The sequence below is a fragment of the Enhydra lutris genome, unplaced genomic scaffold (genome assembly GCF_002288905.1).
Source record: "Enhydra lutris kenyoni isolate GAN:26980312 unplaced genomic scaffold, ASM228890v2 scaffoldscaffold13, whole genome shotgun sequence".
NCBI classification, from domain to species: Eukaryota; Metazoa; Chordata; class Mammalia; order Carnivora; family Mustelidae; genus Enhydra; species Enhydra lutris.
In genome coordinates, this window is record NW_019154097.1 from 15,092,544 (window position 1) to 15,111,239 (window position 18,696).

The 18,696-nt window shown below is 46.3% G+C and overlaps 1 pseudogene; it reads left to right on the forward strand.

Annotated features, from left to right (window-relative positions):
* The window catches only part of LOC111146235, a 57,927-nt pseudogene extending 40,038 nt beyond the window's left edge, over positions 1 to 17,889 (forward strand).
* Positions 17,890 to 18,696: the final 807 nt, after the last annotated feature.

Sequence of the window (18,696 nt, forward strand, 5' to 3'; positions counted from 1 at the left end):
AGGCCATGAAACTCCTTGAAGAAGACATACAGAAAATGTTCCTTGACATGGATGGGTCTTGGCAATGATTTTCTGGATATGACACCAAAAGCAGAAACAAAAAAATAAACAAGTGGGACTACATCAAACTAAAGAACTTATACCAAAAAAAAACCCCAATAAAATAAAAAAGTAACCCACAAAACAGAAGAACATATTTGCAAATTACGTATCTACTAGTAAGGGGTTATAACTTAAATATATAAGAAATGTTCGAATTCAATAACAAAGCAAACAAACACAAAAACCACCCACACATAATCTGATTAAAATGGGTAGAGGACCTGGATAGACGTTTTCCCAAATATTGAGGCACCTGGTGGCTCAGTGGGTTGAACCTCGGCCTCCTGCTTGGGTCATAATCTCAGGGTCCTGGGATCGAGCCCCACATCGGGCTCTCTGCTCGACAGGGAGCCTGTTTCCCCCTCTCTCTCTGCCTGCCTCTCTACCTACTTGTCATCTCTCTCTGTGTGTCAAATAAATAAATAAATAATCTTTTTTTAAAAAAAGACATTTTCCCAAAAATATATACAGATGACCAAAATGTACATGAAAAGATGCTCAACATCACTTATCACCAGGGAAATGCAAAAAAAGATCAAAATGAGGTATCACCTTATACTTGTTAGAATGGCTATTACCAGAAAGATGAGATAACAGATGCTGGCAAGGATATGTGGGATGAGAACCTTCCTGGCCTGTTGGTGGGAATGTAAATTGGTGTAAATTGGAAAACAGTATGGAATGTTCTTCAAAAAATTATAAATAGAGCTACTGTGTGATCCAGCAATCCCACTTCTAGGGATGTAGCTGAACTCAAAGATCTCAAGGACCTCAAAGAGATACCTGCACCCTTATATTTGTGAGAGCATTTACAATAGCCAAGACCGAAACACCCTAAGTGTTTGCCAATGGATGAACTGATCAGTGTACACACACACACACACACACACACACACACAGGAACATAATTCAGTCATAAAAAGAAAGAAAATCCTACCATTTGCAATACCATGAATGGACCTCGAGGACATTATGCTAGGTGGAATTAGTCACAGAAAGACGAATGTATGATCTCATTTATACATGGAACCAAAAAGAATAAAAGAAAGTAACTATGTGAGATCCCGGATGTGTTAACTCATCTTATGTGGTAATCCTTTCACAATACATATGGATATCAGATCATCACATCAAGTTTCGAAAATGAGCTAGACTAAACTCAACCTTGGGGTGCACACGTGGGTGGTACCACTATGAAAGAATCCACCATGTCTTCCACGCGAGCCTGCTCCTACTGACTGACTCGAGCCTGTCTGTGCTTCTGGTAACCTTTTTGGCCACCTGGAAGTCTAGTCCTTTGCAGTAGCTTGTGACATGTTTCTCTGCCGTTGGTAGGTTTCATAATCTTGTGGCAGCCACATGCTCCCCAAAAGGACTTGAATCCCAGCCCTGGAAGGAAGAGAGAAGGGTGAAGGGGTATCCTTCTATATCCACTGTGCTCCAGAACTCATAGCTGCTCTCTGCTATTGCTGCTTCTGTATCTTTTGTCCTGTTTACTAATTAACCATACTTCGCTAGTTCAAAGTCCTTTATACTTATATAGATACCCAAAGTAGTCAACCCACAGAGACAGGAAGTGAAATAGTGGTTGCCAGGAGCTGGGCGGGGGGGGAAGGGGGGGAGGAGATAGTTAGTGGGGACAGCTCCAGTTTGGGAAGATGAAGGTGTTCTGGAGAGGGATGGTGGTGAGGATAGTACAACGGTGTTACTGCTTCATGCCGCTGAGCTGTACACTCAAGGATGGTTAAACCAGCAAATTTTATGTTGTGTATATTTCGCCACAATTAAAAAAAAAAGTTTTTATATTCCATTCCCGAATTATAGGTGTGGTTTCTCTCTTGGTTGGACCATGGCTGATACTCAGAGGCAAGGTAGCAGCCTTCCAGTGGCTTCTCCTCCTTCTGGCCTCCCATTTTGATGCCTCATTCATTTGGCAGCAAGATCCACATTCCTAACAAAGCCCTGGTCTACCACTCTCCCACCCTGAACCCCACTCCTTGGCTTCCCCCTGTTGCTTGAATCAGGCCCTACCTCCTGAGCTAGGCATTCAAGGCCTTGGTAATCGAATGCCATCCTTCCTTGCAAACCTCAGCCACTGTCACTCCCTATCACATTGTCTTGTTTACTCAGCCAGATGGTGCCCCCTGCTCTCTGCTCTGCTCACGCTGACTTTGACTTCTCTTCATTTGCTCGTGTAGTTCCTTCCCTCTAGAATCCCTTCCACTGCTCCTTCTGTCCCTGTACTGCCACATATTAAAATCTCATATATTCTACAAGACTTCGTCCTACCAGCTCCTGGCAGAAAACATTCATCCCTCATAATACATTGGGTGCATCACCGTGTTATCCTTGCATAGCTTGTGATCTAATGTTAACCTGACTTCCCTCCTGGTGTTCTAGAGGTTTCCTGAGACTGAATCCATATTAAAATAATTGTATTCCTCTGTGGGGTTCCTGGCTGGCTCAGTTGGTGAAGCATGTGACTCCTGATCTCAAGGTTGTTAAGTTCGAGCCCCACTTGGGTATAAAGATTACTTAAAAATAAAATCTTTTAAAAAATGAGATAAAATAATACTTACATTCTTCTAATGCATATACCTCAGAGCCTTGCACATAACAGGCATTCAGTAAAAAAATTGTAGAAGGAAAGAGAGAGAGACTTTAAAAATATTGTGGCATTTTTGAACTCATCTTTGTTCTAGGGCAGACATGACCAAACAGCATTAGTCTTGCTTCTCTATCTGAATGATTAGAAGTGGTTACTTGAAGTGTTATATGGAGTTGGATAAAGCCACATCTGGCCTTGGTGGAGAAAGAGTACATGATTGATTAGTAATGTCTGTCATGAGTGCAGAATGGGTAAATGGCAAGCACAACATGGATTTGATATTTCTGTTCTATGTGCTTGGCTGAAGAGATTATGATTCCTTGGAATATATGCACAATTCAAAGTAGAATTTCAGGATCAGGAAAGATAGAATTTCTTTCTTTCCGAAAGAAAATGTAGCTTCTTTATGGTTTCATGAATCCTTTGAGCCATAGAGCACACGCAATGCAGAGTCTGCTTGAGATTCTCTCTCCCTCTCCTTCTGCCCCTCCCACTCATGCTTGCACGCTCTCTCTCTCTCTCAAAAATAAATTTAAAAATCTTAAAAAAAAAAAAAAGCGAAAGCAAAACTGGGAATTCACTGCTGAAAGAAATAATTGATAGGGTTGAAGGACAGGCTCTGGGCTGAGCTTTGGAAATGGTTCCTAGAATGACACAACAGAACAGAACTGGGCTCCAAGGGAGCTGTTACCTCTCTCACCACCAGGAAGGGTGGTAAGCATTTCATCCGACTGCAGGAACACCAGCTCAAGCACTGTGCATAGCTCCAGTGTAGCTGACTCTGCATATTCTCTCTCCAGATTGTTTCCCTGCCCCTCTCTGATTCAGTGCCCTGGAGGGCCTTATTCTCATCCCTTCCTAGTCACAAGGACAGCAGGAAAGCTGGAGAGTGTAGCCTGTGGAAGGGAAGAGGATTTGACTGGCCTGTCTGGCTCCCATTTCCATTGCTGTCCCTCTGTCCTTCCCCAGGTGGTGATGCTTCGGGGCTCTGTTATGGATGGCTGGGTAATGTCAGGACAAGGGGAGGAGTGAGCCCTTCATCTTCATCAGTTTAACCCAGTATCCAAGGACTTTGCTGGGGAAATGGCCTTGGTGTAGGTGGAAGTGTGGTTTTCTTCAGGAGTGTTCAGCGTCAGAAGACTCCAGTGTGTCTGGGCACAGCTATACAAGCAGCCGCATCCGTCTTTGACACCACCCACAGTTTGCAGACCCCCATTCCCCAAGTATGTTCCATCGTCCAGCATTGCATGACTCCTGACACCTCACGTGTGTCGTGACAGAAACTGGTGGATTTCTCCTTCACCCGCTAAGACCTAAGTAGACCTGAGAGGTGGGCATCCATCCTAAGCCCACCTCACCTGCACTGGGGCCTCAGAAAGCTCCAGAAGAAGCATGGGAGCCCATCCTTTTGCATAAAGACATTTCCAGATGGCAGGAGTTAGGAGCCCAGCATCCCCAGGGAGAAAGCTTTAGTTCCTACAGATGCTGCATTCCTCCTTTAACACTGAAAGAAAACGTGGCTATCACTGGCCGCTAAGATCACAAAAAGAGAAACCAGATATGGCGTGTCTCCTATAGTCTTAACAAATACCACTGATAATTCTGCCAAAAGGATTAAGCTTGATCCCGTGTCTGGACCCAGCTGTAAATTTCCAGGAAATACAGAAGAAGAAGTACACCAAGAATGTGCAGTCAGCAAAACTGACCATGGAAACTCTAGGGGCCAAAAAGTCTGGTTCATCCCCTCATGAGCTACAATGATATGAAGGAGCTGGAGGAGACACATCTAGGTAAGAACATATCGAAAAGATGCGTCAAATGTTTAAAGTGAGCCCGACTGAACTCAATGTGTGCTCTTTGCTACAATATTTGTAACAAATATTTGTGTTCTTTGTTAGATAAAAATATTTTTGAAAAATAAAAAGAAAGGTGAGCAGGACCTTGTTTCCAAGAGGGGACCCCAGCAGGTTGCAATGCGGCACCAGAATGAGAGTCACGGGTGGAAATGACCGTCTGCCACTGTCTCTGACAAAGCCCTGCTCTGTGACCGCGTCCCTCACCTCTGTAGTAATGCCCCAGCCTGGTGAACCCTGTCGCCCTTTAGAGTCTGTGGATTCCGTGGTTGGGTTAGACCCATGGATTGCTTCGTTTTCGAGCCGGCATGACCCTGGATGACAGCTGAAGTCCGAAATGTATTTTGTAAACAAAGAACGTGTCTAATATGGCAGACACCGCAGGAGCCTGCCCAGTATCCATTGGGTTTCCCCATTTCCTCTCTAACAACCCCCTATTGGGGTAGCAATATTGAGCGAAAACAAACTCCATGTCCCAGGCTGTCCCATGTGAGAGCCAGTGGGTGGGGCTTCCAGAGAATCGACTGTTGGTTTTCCTGATAAAAATAATTGGCTTAGGGCACCTGGGTGGCTCAGTCAATAAGCGTCTGTCTGTCTTCTGCTCCCCTCGTGATCTCAGGGTCCTGAGATCAAGTACCCTGTCCGGCTCCCTGCTCTGCGGAAAGCCTGCTTCTCCCTCCCCCACTCCCCCTGCTTGTGTTCCCTCTCTCACTGTCTCTCCCTCTGTTGAATAAATAAATCTTAAAAAAATTTTTTTTGAAATAATAATTGGCTTAACCCGTTTATGGTTTTTACCTTTGTTCTTCCTCCACATCCCCCCAGAAAAGAGCAGTATAGCCGGGAGGTGCTACGGCTCTGAGCTTGCAAGACAGAGTTGTGTGCTGAGGGCGGCAGAGCAGGATCATGGATGTGTCTAGTTCCTTGGGGCCCCACAGAACCACGGCTCATCCCTGGCTGCTGCTAGACTTCCCGAGACTTGAAAAAAGTGAAAGCCCATGGTTGTTAAACTTCTGTGACTGGATTTCTGTTACTGGCAGCCAACAGCCTCCTGAAGAATTGAGGGCTTCGATCTGCAACAACAGAGGGCTCACAATGTCAAAGCCGGGATTGCCCTGAAAACTAAAAGCTGAAAGCACAATTGTCACCTCTCTACGGTCAGGGCATCTGAGAACCAACTCTGAGATGATCTTTGCTCTGCCCCAGAAGAAGAAATGGCACCCGTGTTGGCAGGTAGGGCTCCTCATCTTGCAGGCTGAGGGTAGGGAGGAAACGTTTCTGGATAACAGAGATGCAGGCAGGTGATTCTGAGGCTCTCAACAGAGTTGACTGGGAACATCACAAAAGCAAATATGCAGGGGCGCCTGGACGGCTCAGTCTGTGAAGTGTCTGCCTTCAGCTCTGGTCATGATCCCTGCTCACCCGGGAGTCTGCTTTTCCCTCTGCCTGCCGCTCCCCCTGCTTGTGCGTGCACTCTCTTGATAGATAAATACATAAATAAATATAAAAATAAATAAATAATAACTAAAAAAAAAAAATCTGGGTTCTGATGCAGTATCTATCAGTACCAAGTCTTCATTCCCATATACTAAGAGTTGCATAGAGGCTACCCCAGACATGGGGGCTTAGCGGTCTGCTGTTCACCACGTTCCTCCCCTCTCCTGACTGTCTTCCACACATTTGGCTTACCTTATTTATATTTGATACCTGAGCATTAAGTCTCGCCTCCAGTGCTCCATTCGGCGGGGTCTCTCTTTTGTGTAAACAGTTCATTTTCACCCAGGACCAAGGTACAACACACTCCCAACAGGAAAGTTGACTTTCTAGAAAATTCCTTCATTTTTGAATACCACTATATGCTCAGGCTTTTAGAAATCTCTAACATAGGGCGCCTGGGTGGCTCAGTCATTTAGTGTCTGCCTTCAGCTCAGGTCATGATCCTGGGGTCCTGGGATCGAGCCCCACATAGGGCTCTCTGCTCAGTGGGGAGCCTGCTTCCCCTTCTCTCTCTCTCTGCCTGCGTCTCTGCCTACTTGTGATCTCTGTCAACTAAATAAATAAAATCTTTAAAAAAAAAAAGAAATCTCTAACATATATTAAGTGAAAATAGTTAAATTGCAAACTAATATAAATATGGCACAATTTATGTTTAAAATACAAAATAACGTATTTATAAATAGATACCTGTCTGTAAATTGATAGAAAAGGCTTAAGAAGGCAATCCATCAAACTTACAGCAGTAATTACTACTAAAACAAGACAAGCATTAGGAATAATAGTCAAAGAAGATACCGGCCTTATTAGTATTATTTTCTTTTTTTTTCTCGAGTAAGAGTTTACTTATGTATTGTTTGGGTTCTTGAAATCAAATGAAAAACACAGTTCCCAGTCTGTGCAGAAGCACGTTTCTGGAGATCAAGACTGTGAGTGTGGGGGACACCATCACCCTGAATCGCATTCTGTTTGCAAGCTTCATTAGTATGTCATGCCTTTCCACGAGTCCATGCCTCTGGGTTTTGGTGGTAGAGTTCCAATTTTAAATGTGCTGTATTTCTATAAATGCAGTCATTCTTGCCAGAACTTAGTCTTCTGATTTCAGGTTCAGAAAATACAGTCACTGTATACCTTATACAAATGGCTGTTTCGAAGCAACCGTGTATCAGGGATACATCAAATTTACCAAAAATCTCCTCTAGAAGCTTCCCTGTCCCCAAACAGGGCTCCATAATGTATCCCATCTGACCAGCATAAATTCTTGTGGGCTCAGAGCATGAAGGAAATTCATCCAAGTGTTCCATCTCAGCTCTGAACGGTGTAATGACAGCCAGATGAAAATAGCACTCCAAGGACATCACTCTGTAGGGCTGTGCTGTCTGCCGGCCTTCACGTTTCCTCCGAGGCTGAGCCCTGAAGCCTTGGCAGCTGCCAGCCGCTCGACCTCTAGACGATGCCTGGCTCCGAGTGAGGCAGGCCCAGGAACGTGCTGGCTACGGCACTCCCACATCCGGCAGGAGCCTCTGAGCCGTGCAGTCCAAGACAAGAGCAGGACTCGATGTCTGCAGTGAATTGGCCAAGGAAAGAAGTGCTGCTCGTCGATGCACAGGCTCTCTGGGCGAGTGGTGACCTGGTATCTCAGGGATGGCCCGGGTCCCTCGCAGGACAAATCCAGTGGGCATGCTGCCCCTTGAGAAGCGGCTCAATCAAAGCAGAGGGACGAACTTTTGATTGGGTCAAGAGGGGTATCAGAAACCCAAATGCAAACTACAATGAGCCACGACTTCATAACCAAGAGGATGGCTCTGATCAACGAAAACAAGCAAACAAAAGCAGAAAATAGTAAGTGTTGGTAAGGATGGGGAGAAACGGGAACCCTTCTGCCTTGCTGGTAGGAACGCAAGACGGGGCAGCATCTGGGGAAAAAGCGTAGGTGGCTCCTCAAAAAATCAAACATAGAATTACCACCTGAACCAGAAATTCCACCTCTGTGCATATTTCCAAAGGAATTGAAAGCAGAGACTCGGACAGATAATTGTACCCCAGTGTTTGGTATACCAGGTTCACAGCAATGGCCAAAAGATAGAAGGAACACAGATGTCAATCAACAGATAATGGATCGACAAAATGTGGTCTATACATGCAATGGAATATTCTGTAGCCTTAAAAAGAAAAGTAATTTGGAACCTGCTATGATGTAAATGAACCTGGAAGACATTGTGTTAAGTGAAATTCACCAGACAGAGGACAAATAGTGTATGATCCTACTTATACAATGTACCTCGAATAGTCAAATTCAGAGACAAAAAGTCAAATAGTGAGCACCAAGGGATTAGAGGGAGGGTGGAAGGGGGACTTACTGTTTAATGGGTACGAAGTGTCAGTTTGGGAAGATGAAAAGGTTCTGGAGATGGATATTTACTACGGTTGCACAACCTGTGAATGTACTTAGCACCCCTGGACTGCACATTTAACAATGGTTAAAATGGTAAATGTTTTATAATTTTTGTAATGTTTTACTGTGATTTTTTTGAAAAGAAAAAAAGAAAAAATGTTTTATGTAATTTTTGTAATGTTTTACTGTAATTTTTTAAAAAAGAAAAAAAGGAAGGAGGGCATTACTTGGAGGCACAGAAGGCTGCTGTGGTGGCCCAGGGGTGTGACAGAGGAAGCCAGAATCACCCCCAAAGGCCCTGGGCTTTCATCTGGTGCTCCAGTCGCGTTTTAATGGATGGGCTCACGTGAACAAAGTTTTATAGCAGGTGTTAAAGCTGGTTCCGTGCCACTCTGGACCCACTGTCATCATAAATGCAGAGGGAATAGAAGCTAATGATACCTTTGGTGGGGCTGAGTGCAGCTCTTGGTTCTTGCTCTGGAGGCCGTCAGGAGGGTAGGCATTCGTATTCAATGTGACAGGTGTGCCCTGTGCTCATTTTCCCACAGAAGGTCGTGCTTTTCTTTTTTGCTTTTTCTCCCCACTTCTTAGGAGACAGCCATATGTTAAATCCACGTGCATGCCCGCTGCCCGGGGATAGGGAGGCTGACTGGGTGGCAGGGACATGGGATCCCAGGCCCTTAAGTGGTTTTGAGGGAGGAGTGGGACTGCAGAGGCCTGTCCTATGGCTCTGGGAGAGGCACATGTGGGCTGAGGCCACTATATGGTTAAGAGGGTGGGTGTGAGTGCTGATGTGGTGGGGGAGGGGTGGACAGTGCGTGTGAGTTCTCACCCGAAATCCTCACACCAGCTCTGAGAGGTAGGCATGACATTCAACCATCCCCACAAGTCAGATAAGAAAGTCAGCTCAGAGAGAGAAAAGAAGTCATCTAAATTGCTACCGTGAGCTCGTGGTGAACTAGGGATCAGAACCACGGTTTCCTCGGCTCAGGTCCAAGGTATTATGTATCTGTTCTTAAGTATATAAAAACGGAGGGTTCCAAGTAGCTTATTGATCATCACGGACATGTTATGTTGTAAATCTGCAAGTCTAGATATTCTTTTTTTTTTTTTTAATTCATTTGACAGATAGAGATCACAAGTAGGTAGAGAGACAGGCAGAGAGAGAGGAGGAAGCAGGCTCCCCGCTGAGCAGAGAGCCCGATGCGGGGCTCGATCCCAGGACCCTGGGATCATGACCTGAGCCAAAGGCAGAGGCTTTAACCCACTGAGCCACCCAGGCGCCCCCAAGTCTAGATATTCTGACCACAGCCAGCATTATCCTTTTTTTATTTTTATTTTTTTATTTTTTATTTTTTATAAACATATAATGTATTATTAGCCCCACGGGTACAGGTCTGTGAATCGCCAGGTTTATACACTTCACAGCACTCACCATAGCCCATACCCTCCCCAAGGTCCATAACCCCACCCCCCTCTCCCAAACCCCCTCCCCTCAGCAACCCTCAGTTTGTTTTGTGAGATTAAGAGTCACTTATGGTTTGTCTCCCTCCCGATCCCATCTTGTTTCATTTGTTCTTTTCCTACCCCTCAAAACCCCCATGTTGCATCTCCACTTCCTCATATCAGGGAAATCATATGATAGTTGCCTTTCTCCGACTGACTTATTTCGCTAAGCATAATACCCTCTAGTTCCATCCACGTCATCGCAAATGGCAAGATTTCATTTCTTTTGATGGCTGCACAGTATTCCATTGTATATACATACCACATCTTCTTTATCCATTCATCTGTTGATGGACATCTAGGTTCTTTCCATAGTTTGGCTATTGTGAACATTGCTGCTATAAACATTTGGGTGCACGTGCCCCTTCGGATCACTACGTTTGTACCTTTAGGGTAAATACCCAGTAGTGCAATTGCTGGGTTGTAAGGTAGCTCTATTTTCAACTTTTTGAGGAACCTCCACAGCATTATCCTTGACAGGAAGAGTGTGGCTGGGAATTCTAAGACCCACCATGCTATCTCCTCCCTCTGGAGTTCTGCCTGTAGAATCTCCACTCCTTGTGTATGGGTAGGACCTGTGACCTGCTTCCAGCCTATCGAATATGGTAGAGCTGATAGAGGGTAGCCCTCCTTAATTACTTCATATTATGTGGCAAACGTGACAGGAGCTGGCAGATATAATTAAGGTCCCTAATCAGTTGACTTTGAATTAGTCAAAAAGGATGGGCTTGACCGAATCAGATGAGCTCTTTATTTTGTTTGTTTATTTATTTTTATTTGTTATTATTTATTTATTTTATTATTTATTATTTTATTTTTTCAGTGTTCCGAGATTCATTGTTTATGTACCACACCCAGTGCTCCATGCAATATGTGCCCTCCTTAATACCCACCACCAGAATCACCTAACCCTCCTATCTCCCTCCCCTCTAAAACTCTCACTTTGTTTCTCAGAGTCCACAGTCTCTCATGGTTTGTCTCCCCCTCCGATGTCCCCCAATTCACTTTTCCTTTCCTTCTCCCAATGTCCTCCATGTTATTCCTTATGCTCCACAAGTAAGTGAAAGCATATGATAATTGACTTTCTCTGCTTGACTTATTTCACTCAGGATAATCTCCCCCAATCCTGTTCATGTTGACACAAAAGTTGGGTATTCGTCCTTTCTGATGGCTGCATAATATTCCATTGTATATATGGACCATATCTTCTTTATCCATTAGATGAGCCCTTTAAAAGGGGCCCAGATCTTCCCTGACATCAGAGACTCCAAGCACATTTTGTATGATTCCACTTACAGAAAATGCCAGGAACAGAAAATAGATGAGTGGTTACCAGAGGCTGAAGAAAGGGGGATGGGGAGTGACTACTAATTAGTGCAGAGTTTCTTAGGGAGCTGATGAAAATATTCTGGAATTAGATAGTGGTGATAGCTGCATAACACTGTGAATATACTAAAAACCACTGAACTGGATGCTTAAAAGGGGGTAACTTTTATGATAAGTGAATTAATCTCATTTTTAAGAATAAAGTTAAAAATATATTTTAAAAAATCAATAAGGAGCATTTACAGTATAGTGGCTATATAAATATTGCCTGATGCTAAGTTAGTGATATCTTTGGGTTTTTTGGTTTGTCTGTTTGTTTGTTTTTTCTGGGGGCAAAAAGGTGGTTTTATTAAAGCTCAGAGGCAGGACCCGTGGGCAGAAAGAGCTCCTGCCCTTTCTCTTTGATGTCATTTCCCGTCTTTTAGAGTTTTAAAAAAAATTTTCCTGTGGCTTCAGGCTGTCTTTTCAATTTAATTAGTTAATTTTCTAATTTATAAATTATAAATTATAAATTTTATAAAAGGTAACAGTCACACATGGAATAAAACCTGTCAAGTACAAAAAGGCCAGTAGTGAAGATGATATGATGTACGTTTCACCTTTGCAGAGCACCTACACTGGCCTCCTTTCTGTACCTTTTCCTCTTGCTTTAAAACATTCTTTTAATCTTGATGGTAATCTTCTATCAGCATATTTAACTCCTTCCTTTGTTTGTTAACAGCTGCATTTTATTCCAGCGTACAAATGACCATCCTCTATTTAGCAAGTTCTCTCTATAGAGATTTCCAAACTTTCATTGTTATAACCTAGTTGTGATGAATACTTATGTACGTAATTGTTTTGTACATGTTTGAGTGTATCTATGGGGTAAATTCCTACAAGTGGAGTTTTTAGGTTAAAGGACATATAGAGAGGTACCTGGGTGGCTCAGTGGGTTAAGCCTCTGCCTTTGGCTCAGGTCATGATCTCAGGGTCCTGGGATTGAGTCCCGCATCGGGCTCTCTGCTTGGCGGTGAGCCTGCTTCCTCCTCTCTCTGCCTGCCTCTCTGCCTAGGATCATTTCAAACCAATCACAAATCATTTCACTGATAAATATTTCAGTGGATATCTCCAAAAGATAATAAGCACACATATATGCACAATACCACATATATGCACAAACCAAAAATTAAAAATAATTTTATTATTTTTTATTGATAATGTTCACCTTTTCCTGATTGTATCATCTTAAATAGTTGGTTTGTTCCAGTCTAGATACAAACCAAATCCACATGTAGCACATGGTTGCTATGTCTTTTCAGTCTAAAGTTTCCCTCTCCAGGGGCGCCTGGGTGGCTCCGTCAGCTCAGCATCTGACTCTTGATTTCGGCTCAGGTCATGATCTCATGGTTGTGGGACTGAACCCCGTGACTGACTCCATAAAAGGCAGAGTCTGTTTGAGATTTTCTCTCTCCTCTCCCCGCCCCTTGCTCCTTGCCCCCACAGGTACGTGCTTGTGTATGCTCTCTCTCTCTCTCAAATAAACAAATCTTTAAAATAAATAAGTCATTAAAATAAATAAATAATAAACTTTCCTTCTTCACCTTTTTCTTCCTTCTGCAATTTGTTTGTTTTTCCCTTGCAAGTCTGGTCCTATTACCTAGAGTTAGCCACATTCTGGAGCTTGCGGATTGCAACTTCAAGACGTCATAAACTCCGTGGCTGGTTCTTTGGGGCCTGTGGCCCAGCGGGGACATTGAGTGCTCTGACAGGAGAGGGTCATTGGTTTGAGGACACGGGCAGGGCACTTGTTTCTTCTGCCCCTCTCTGCATCAGCGTCCTGACCAGGCTTGCCACCAAAGCCAGAGGGCCATTCTCAGCATGTGGGACTCCAGAGAACAGAGTGGCTAGTGACCAGGTAGAGTATGGGAAGAAAGTTTTAAATCAAGTTAAAGAAGAAGCTTCTTATAGCAGCCGAATAGAATTTGAACCAGGGCAATAATAAAAATTCAGGTGTCAGAATGACTTTACAGTTCAAGGAAGTTGTCTTAGTCAACCCCCTGGGATCCTATGGCCTAGGGATTATGAAATCTTTTACAGAGGAAAAGACAAGCTTAGAGAAGGAGAGCAGCATGGCCAGTCTCACAAACTGAGCAGCGGAACCAGAAGTTTTCTGCCCTCTGAAGACATTCCAGCAGAGTCTAAACCACAAGTTGACAGAGGCATCCAAGAGGAAATTCAGATACCAGACTGTGGAACTCCCTTCTTACACTGTCCCGATGCTAGAAGTTTCCATCCATCCACCCACTTTTCCTTGACCATCCACCAGCCATCCAATGAGAGGACACTATAACCTAGGTGCTGAGCAGTGGCTCCTGAGATGTCTAGTGAGAGATTCATCAGAATTAGCCAGGTGGGGGCACCTGGGTGGCTCAGTGGGTTGAAGCCTCTGCCTTCAGCTCGGGTCATGGTCCCGGGGTCCTGGGATCGAGTCCTGCGTGGGGCTCTCTGCTCAGCGGGGAGCCTGCTTCCTCCATTCTCTCTGCCTGCCTCTCTGCCTGCTTGTGATCTCTGTCTGTCAAATAAATAAATAAAATCTTAAAAAAAAAAAAAGAATTAGCCAGGCGAGGTGGAGAAGGTGAAGGGTGGGGAAGGAGAAGAGAGAGCAGCAGAGCAGGGCAACTGCAGGAGCTGAGGCCTGGAATCCAGGGAGAGCAAGAGTGTGGGAGGAGCAGCAAGTGTCCCAGAATGGCTGCAGCAGAGGGTGAGAAGGGCAGGGATGGCTTTAGACCTTGGAGGCCCCAGGTGCTGTTACCCTCCATGGCCCCACCCCACCTCACATCGTGCCTATGAAAAGTCACCCACACTGCATGTTTAATATGAGCAATATGCAGTGTGTAACAGTTGAGGCCAGCCGCAAAGACAGTTGACAGAATGTTACATTTTTTAAAAAAGATTTTATTTATTTATTTGAGAGAGAGCATGAGAAGGGGAGGGGTCAGAGGGAGACGCAGACTTCCCACTGAGCAGGCAGCCATGATGTGGGACTTGATCCCGGGATTCCAGAATCATGACCTGAGCCGAAGGCAGTGGCTTAACCCACTGAGCCACGCAGGCGCCCCACAATGTTATATTTTGCAGACGTTTCATTTCACGTGTATTCAACTTGGGAGCTTCTTTGTTTTAGAATTTGGGCAGAACGTACACCTGTGTAGAAACAGAGGTTCTGGAAAGAAGTCTTTCTGTAGCTACATCTCGAATACCTAATTGATAAATCAGTCCTGGAAAGTGGGTTCCTGAGAGAAAGGAGCCTAGAAACACTGGGAAGCTGCCATCCAAGTGGGTCTTGGCTGTCCTTCAGGGAGGTTGGCCCGAGAAGCCTTAAGGGTTTTAAGCAGGGGCTGGTGGGCAGACTAGGAGGGCATTCGTAGGAGGGTCTAGAGGCAGAGAGCCCAGAGAGGAGGCCCTGCAGGGGACAAGATTAGAGAGAGACATAAGATTATGAAGAAGAATACCGTACCTCTGCTCCCAGCTGGCATTCATTTGCATGCCTGACGATCTCCCCACCCCTTTCTCCAGCAGGGTCCTAGGTCAGATGCCTGAGGCCCCAGGATTCAAGGTTGAGCACCTGGCAGCCGAGGGAAGCCCTGCGTCCTCTAGAGGGCGTCGCAGGACCACTTTTCCAGGGTCGGGGCCGATGCCCTTGCCAGGGCTGCAAGCAGACAGGGGCTGAGAACAGCAGTTTGGCTGGGCTGGAAGCCAGAACCTGGGGAGGTCCCAGTCCGGCCAAGAGAGAAGGAGGGCTCAGCCTTCTGGAGCCAGGCTGAGACACAAGCTTGACAGAAGAAAAGACCCTAAGGCATCCCGAGACTGGCAGCTTCTCAGCACCGGAGTGAAAATCAGAGGCTAAGCCCCAGCCTCATCTTACCTGAGAGGAAGCCGAGGCCAGGGAGTGGTGGAGGCCGCCCAGGGCCCCGGCATGTCTTACAGACCGGCCTGGACTGGAGGCCCTCTATGTCCTAGTGCTTGCCCTCCTTTGATTACATATGTGGCTCAGTGCTTTGCAGCGGCCAGAGACATTGCCAACAAGAACAATACGTATAACACTGTGCTAAGCATTTCCCATGTGTTACCCACTTTCCTCTTGTGTCTTCTCTGCAAGCTGGGTCATATCACCCCCATTTTCCGCAGAGGGACACGGATAACCTGAAGGTTAAGGCCTTGACTTGCCTAGAGTCACACAGCTGCACTTAACAGAACCAGGGACCCCCAAAGCCTCTCTGTGACTCAGCCCCAGCACTCAGTTGTAAGTTTGAGAGGAAAACAGCAATGCCACTTCACTGTCCTTTCTAAGAATATGTCACCGTATTCAACGCCATGATGTCTTAGAGCTGGAAAATGGATTCATATGCTATTCAAATTTTCAGTAGGGATGTTCTAGTTAGTTGATCCTTAGCCAGGAAGTTAAGGACATCTCTTGCCCCCAAGCACTCCAGCTCCGTGGTTAATGGAGACCTTGCCATGCTAGCCAAGTGACTTCGGAGTTCAAAACAGGGTGACATGCCCTTGGCAGTTGCCCAAGTCCTAACACCTAAATTCTCACCTTTGGGCAAGAGGAACCCCTAGAGATCAGCACTTCAAGGGCACCAGAGCTCCAAGAAGGCTCTGACCAGGCCAGAGGCATGGACTAATTGATAAAACGGAGACCAGAACCTTTGATGTCTAAAGACTGAACTCTTCACCTTCAGACTAGGTTGCAAACTAGTAAAAGAAAGGACTGTTACAGTCATGCAAATCCACATTTGCTTTCCCACTTCCCAGGACAAGTGATCAGAAAAGGCAAAACAAAGGATCCAGTAGAATGGCCAAGTCAAGCACACAGACTAGAATTTTGACTTTTGTTGACTTCGAATTTTGAAGGCAAACGAAGGCAATTGAAGGATCTATGGGTCCACATCAGAGGGGCCCCTCAGCATTCATTCAGCAAATACTGACTGTGGGCACCAGGAAGACCACAGTGACCAGGATGTTCAAGGTCTCAGCTCCCGAGTTTACCTTGTAAGGACGAGAGCGACTTGGGGCTGGGGGATGGGGGTTGGTGAACAGGATATAGAAAAGAGTGTTGAGTGCTGTGAAGACAGTAGAACTGGATCGTCTTCATCTGATGAAAGGGAGGTGGAGGGGACTCTTTAGGAGTCAGATCTGGGAAACTGGAATAGAGATCGGAATAAAGAAAAAAAGAAAGTCAAGCTGAGAGGAAAGCGCTCCAGGCAGAGAGAAAGACAAGTACAGAGACCCTGGGGCCAGAAGGAAGCTTGGCATGCTGCGCTCCCAACAAATTAAATGCGAGCCACGTGTGTAAATGTCCTGGCAGCCGCATTCTTAAAACATGAAAAGAAACAGGTAAAATTAATTTTAATATATGCTATTTAACTCAATAGCCAAAAGAGGTCTTTTTTTTTTTTTTAAAGATTTATTTATTGGGGCTCCTGAGTGGCTCAGTCGGTTGAGTCTGCCTTCGGTTCAGACCATGATCTGGGTTTGAGTCCTACATCCGGCTTCCTGCTCGGCAGGAATCAGCTTCTCCCTCTGAACCTCCCCCCTCTCATTCTCTCTCTCTCTCTCTCTCAAATAAATAAATTCTTTTTAAAAAATATTTGTTACTTATTTGAGAGAAAAAAATGCAGGTGGGGGGAGGGGCAGATGGAGAGGAAGAGGGAATAGCCAAGCAGACTCCCTGCTGAGCAAGGACCTAACTGAGGTCTAGAGCCCAAGACCCTGAGATCATGACCTGAGCTGAAATCAAGAGTCAGGAGCTCAGCCGACTAAGCCACCCAGGTGCCCTTGCCAAAAAGATTATTAATAAGGTATTTACATTCTCTTGTTCATACTAAGTCTCTGAAATCTGGGGCAGATTAGGCGCACAGCTCAGGTGCTCAGTGACACAGGTACCTAGTAGCTAGTATTGGACAGGTCAGTGGGCGGTAACAGGAGCTTAGGGAGCGCTTCAAGCCAGGGATCCCAACTGAGGGGTCCCGAGAAATCCTGCCAACGGCCCAGTCGGCCTCTTTGCAGCGGTTTCCTCCTGGCACAGGTCAGTGCACACAGAGGGGAAAGCCCCCAGCTCTCCTCTCCTGGGAGGCTCCTTCTCTGCCCCCCACCCCCCACCCCAGTCTTGTTTGGGGGAAGCCAACACCTGCACACATGGGAAAGCAGCATTGGCTGGCCCTGGGCCTGCAGCCACCTCCCGAGGCCCACTGGGCCAGGCTTCATTCCAGATGCCAGGGTCCGCCCAGGTAAGGTGGGGCTTGCCCTCCAGCCGCCCAGCCACGCCCCTTGGACTCAGTTTTGGTTTTCGGGTACAGACAGGTCTACATTCCTCTGAAGAAGGCTTCTCCCTCCAGGCCTCATCAAAGCCGGCGAAATCAACAAGAACAGTGAGCCAGGACATCGGCCTGCAGTTCCTGCGACCGCCACCAGGGGCACGAGCTGATAAGGCCCGTACCAGCAGCTCCCCAGCCCCCAAACCGCAGGACCTCCCCTCTGTCCCTACCTGGACCCCAAGCTGGCTAGCCCAGCGGATACCCCACTTCCCACCCCGTTGTTCCTCCCACCAGTCCCACCCCTAACCTAGCCAGTCCGTGTCCGCAGGGGTGGCCTAGGTCCCTTAATTTTCCAGGTCTCGGGCCCCTGCCAAGGTGGTGGCTAGGGTGCCGCTGGGAACAGGACAGCCTTAGAAAGAGGGAGCATAGATGTGCGTCAGAAGGCCCTTATGTTTGGCGTGGTGATAGGTGGAGACAAACAACGGTGAATCCAAAGTCTGTGCATTCCAAACTGGAGCCAGGTACAAAAAAAGATCCCACTGTTCGGATGTTTTCACCCCTGGGGCTGAAATAACAGCAGAGGCCTGACTCCCCACGTGGTGTCTGTGGCCAGACTAGGACCCACATAATCATGGCTTGGATTGGGGAAGAGCCTTTCCCATTCTGTGGTGCAACATCCTCGTCGTGGCAACAACGGCTTCTACGAGCTGCTGGAAATACACCGTGAAGGCCTCGCCTCTGCCCTTCCCACATTTCTGGGCACCCCGGGGGGGGGGGGTTCCTGAAACACAGTGTGGTAACACCTTGACGACCAGGTGTGAGACCCTACGGGGACCTGGCTGACCCTACAAGACAAGAGACTAGCCCAACTACTTCATCATGTCCGGGTGACCTTCCCTCAGCCGAGTGTCAGGCAGAGAGAGGATGTTTCGGGTGGGCTTCCTGGTAGGGTGGGGCGGTCGTGTTCATATTTCTAGAAAGACCTGGGTTGCTTGTGACCATGCTCTTGTAGGAAAGCAGTCAACTTTAGGAGGAGCTTACGTCAAACGGCCTTAGTACAGAGACCAAGGCCGGCTCAGAGAGGTCCTCACAACCTGACATTTCCAAGGAGGA